Genomic DNA, 4,955 nt, shown 5'->3' with positions numbered 1-4,955 from the left:
CCGTGTATATATATATATATATATATATATATATATATTCACCCTGTGCGAATAGCAAAATTTTGGGTGCGAAGCGAATTCGAATATTGAAGTGTGAGTGCGAATCGAATCGAATATTTTTCGAATAATTCTCGAATATTTCTAGAATATTTTTCGAATACTTCGAAGCGAAATTGCAGAAAAAAAAAGTTAAGAGAGGATTCCTAAGCATATTCTTATGAGATAGCAACATGAAAGTGTTTCTTTTCACTAGGTTGATGAAGCACTGGCGGGGTGGTGTTTCATAGTTGTCTTATCAAGAATGAGGCAATGTAGAGGCCGAATTGTATTTATGTACATGGTTTGGTGCAACCAAAGTGTTGCCGATAACACCTTACACGTGATAGGCGAAGATGCCGTTTCCTCGGCCTCTCCTCCTCTTTCTGTGGAATTTCTGTGGAAGCCCAACTGACGAGGCGGACAAGTTCCAAATCTGCCTCCTAGACGTCTATATTATAAGAACATCTGAAATTTTGGATGCTAAAAAGCTTCGGCTTCCGATTTTTCACATTTCCTGCCCAAATTTCAGGTCCAAAACAGCATTAACTGAGCCCCCACCTCTGCCACATTTTTCTTCTCCATGTTGGAACCAGCGTTTTCTTGAGTTAATGCATTTGCGACCGTAACGGAGCTTGAATGGCAGCTTTGCCGCAATACCGGGGTGTGATGAGGTGAAGCATATTGAAAATCTAGGGACCACTTCCAATCGGACGTTGACTGCTTCTTGGCAAAGTTCGACCGTAACGGAGCTTGAAAGGCAGCTTTGCCGCAATACCGGGGTGTAATGAGGTGAAGCATACTAAAAATCTAGGGACCACTTTCAATCGGACGTTGCCTTTTGACAAAGTTCGACCGTAACGGAGCTTGAAAGACAGCTTTGCCACGATACGAGTGTGTAATGTGGTGAAGCATGTTAAAAATTTGAAGGGGTCACTTTCAATCGGGTGTTGACTGTATTTGTTTCTGGGAAGTTCGAATAGTTCGAATAGTAAAATTCCAGTGCGAATCGAATCGAATAGCAAACACTATTCGAAAAATATTCGAAATTTCGAATATTCGCACACCCCTAATATATATATATATATATATATATATATATATATATATATATATATATATATATAATATATACTTATAACACGTTCCCCGTGCTTTCCGCCAAAGCACCTTGCCTAAAAAAGTAGCCTGGTAACGACGAGGGTTCTTTGTTGGAAAATAACTCGAAAGGAAGCCACAACATTAATTAGAACTTAATTAGAACATTAATTAGAAGTGGAAGCCCACTTTTACTACTTTTAAGCGGCACATTATACAAGGAGACTTTTTCCGTATTTGAAAAAACTGACATATGTCTGTTGGCATTTAGGTAAGTTATTGCCGTGTTTGAATAAAAGGGCAGGCATCCTTAAATTTTACGAACGTTTTGTTCGTAGATTCGATGGAAATTTCTCTCAGTGTATGCAAGTGAGCGATTGTTCATGAGTTGATAAATATTCAAAGAACAGAAAAAATAAAACACACAGACACAGATGCGTTCCGAAACATTTCGTTGTCCGCATAGGATAACGTTGAAAAAATTTGTATTGTGCGCTGTTGAGGCCTCCAGTTCAAATGGATCTCGCTCATTGCAATAGCCACATTAACGCCGGCCACCTGGTAGTTTTCAGCAAGAACACCAGCGTGAGGGCACAAGTGCAATAAACAATAGTATACAACAGAAATGACACATTTAATAAATTGCTTGCGCACACGGTCGGTATTTTCCTTTCCTCATTGTCGCTGATACAAGCACGCCGAAGATGGCGTAGTGTAACACGACGCATCAGCGTTATGGCGGGATGCGTTACTATAAGAGCGATGAGAGCGCTTTACCATGACAAAATTTAACAGCATGCTTCGACTGCGCATCGCGTCCCCTACTTGTTGCAAATTATAGGAGGCTCTAGCCTGTGAAGGACGCGTTGATGTCAAATGTACGTTCTACAGCGCATTTTTCCCCTCCACCTTTCCCTTGTCTGCACCCTCAGTACCATTACCCTCCTTACTTACAATAAGTTTTGCTGTCGTAACGGTGCCGGAGGTGGCGCTAGTGATTAGCTACACCGCTGTGCCACGGCACATGCGGGCGCTCGCAATGCAACGACACTTACGAAGTGAATTGTTGTCTTCGCGTAGAATTTGCGGCTCAGTAAGTCCCGCTTTGTCGTCCTTTTTTAGCAAGTAAAACCACTGCATTCAATAAAATACCTTGTCTCGCGTCGTATGCAGAATATTCTATACGCGCCCTGTGGTCTAGGCGTTACGGTGCTCGACTGCTTACCCCAAGGTCACCGGATTGATACCGGCCGTGGCGGCCGCATTTTCGGTGCGGGCAAAATCGCTTGAGACGCGTGAGCTTAGATTTAGATGCGCGTTAAAGAACCCCCGGTGGTCGAAATTTTCGGAGCCCTCCACTATGGCGTTTCTAAAAATAATATCTTTGTTTAGGATGTAAAACCCCAACAATTGTTATATTAAGGCCAAAGCCTTAGATGCCACTTCGAACGGGAAAATTGACTAGCGTCCATCATTGGCGTTCCCCGTTGTGATGCAGAACTATCGATGGTACTATCGATACTATCGATAGCCGAGTCACTATCGAACTATCCATGGTAAACAATACTATCCATAGTGCTATCGACAGTAAAAAATGCGATGGTACTATCGAGAGCATAAAATCAACATCACAAACTCACTGCAGAATAAACTTCGTTCCCCGCACGCGTGGTACATACTGTAGCCGAAGGAGCAGGCTGAAGTTGACATGCTTGTGTTCTTCACCTGAGTGCTTCGCTGACACATGGTCATAAGGTCATAAGGTTAATTAAGCTGTTAAGCTGTAGCGGGAAGGAAGGCTTTGCAAACGGCGCAGCTTTAAATTTATATTGCATTTTATGATTTCAAAATAAAGAAAATATCATGAACAAAGTTTGTTATATGGCAAGGTGAAACTGGCGCTTTTGGATGGTGAATTTATTGATTTACTTATGGACATAGTCCGCTATTTTTCACTGCGGCAATAATTTATTTCTTTCGCCAAGAATTGCTCATAAATTAGGCGAGCTGATAGTAGGCTATCGCGAATATTTGGGCAATATGGCCGGCCCGCAACAGTATCATTATTCATACCACTAGTATAGTATTGTCACGTGGTTGTGACAGTGAGGGATTGCTGCAACAAGACTGGGAAATACGGAGCTGTTTATTCGGGCGATCTTGTGCCCAGAAATCAAAACTCGAAATAGAAGAGGTGCAGGCTACGCACTGATAGCGGCGAGAACAGTCGTCGGCCGTCGAGTAAATTGCTCAATAACTTGACCGATAAACGCTTCGAAACACAATCCCCGGCGAAATTGCCACACTCAACCTCAGCGTAATTGCGGATATTTTTCTTGATATCATATAAACCCTTGAACAGTAGGCACACATTCAGGGACAACAGCCGTTCTCGAAAGTTTGGATGTCCAAAGCAATGACAGGCAAATGGACCAAAAAAGCGATTGGTGCATGCAGTGAAGTAAGCTTCACAGGAACAGACCACAGCGCTGTGAATGCTCAGAAGGTGCAGGTGGTGTCTACCCTCCTGAGTTCCGTGTTAAAGTTAGGTGCATGAATCTTTTCAGAAAGTTCAGTATAGCTCGAATAGACCATGTTGTGACCACGAATAGACCTCGAATAGACCACGGACAACGAGTTTTCCAAAATATTGGACCATATTCCCCATAGCCAGGACTCAAGAGGCTACTGCGGGAAATGAGGTCCGCAGAACTTCCTTAGCACCACTTAAGAAGTGATACTCTGTGCCACTTGCTTCGGTCGTTTCCATTTCAAATACCCTTTGATACGATCTCGAGATGGTGCCTTCATGAGACAGTGGGACAGTGTTCTCCCACTTTTTGAAAATACTCTCATGAGTCAGTGGCACATATTTGTTCCACTTGTTTTCAGCAAACTACTGGCTTGATTTTGATGAAATTTTGTTATACTATTTTTGTAGCCTATATAATATACCACAGCCGATTTTATATGATTGTATCAGAAATATAGGCAAACCTACAAGGGGGTTAAAGAAACATTTAAGCAAACAAAAAAGTTCTAATGTGTGTGTCCTGAGCGCGATATTTGTTTTATTTCGCGCTTAGTGTCGCAAAGAAGCATTGAATTGTGATACACATCTGACTAGGAAGACGCTTCCGCGACGACGAACGCGCGAGTGGCGTTGCTGCGCGACCGCTGCAATAAAATGCTGCACACACGAAATAAACGCAAGCATGTCACACAATGGCGCATACGTTTCTTACAAGTTTTGAAAGAAACCATTAAGATATACAACCACATAGCATGTACAAAGCAAAATGAAAGTGGTGTTGTTCTGGCGTTAACAAAGCTCCGCATATTCTAGAATTTCTTGACTCTGGCTTGACGCGTCCCATTAGTCGCCGCCGCCAACTCCTTAGTGCGCGCGCGGTATGAGAAAAAAAAGCTTTTTCACTCTCACTTGGATCCCTGCAGCACGGCCGCTAAATAAAAAGATATGCGGCCTGCCGAACGCAATTTTGCGCCGGTGACAGTGCTAGTTCATGCTCCCGCCGCCGCAGCGCTGCACAACGGTAAAGAAAACCCGCTCGCACAGGTGCCCACCGGCTGCGTGTATTCGTTTTAGTGGTCATTTCAGGTCGCCTCACGTTGACCTGTGATTGCATTTCGGCTATTTATGTGCAAGACACGCCAGATGGACGTATTAGTATGGTTTTCCTTTGCGGTTATTGCTACTATACGCGAGAACGGCATGCTCCCATGAAGACACACCTATAAGCGTGCTCTACAGCGCCGCTTCCAAGAGATAGATGGATGAATGTAAAACTTTAGTGAACATC

Source organism: Rhipicephalus sanguineus, chromosome 9 (assembly GCF_013339695.2).
Source record: "Rhipicephalus sanguineus isolate Rsan-2018 chromosome 9, BIME_Rsan_1.4, whole genome shotgun sequence".
In the NCBI taxonomy this organism is placed as follows: domain Eukaryota; kingdom Metazoa; phylum Arthropoda; class Arachnida; order Ixodida; family Ixodidae; genus Rhipicephalus; species Rhipicephalus sanguineus.
This window is presented reverse-complemented; position numbering follows the sequence as displayed.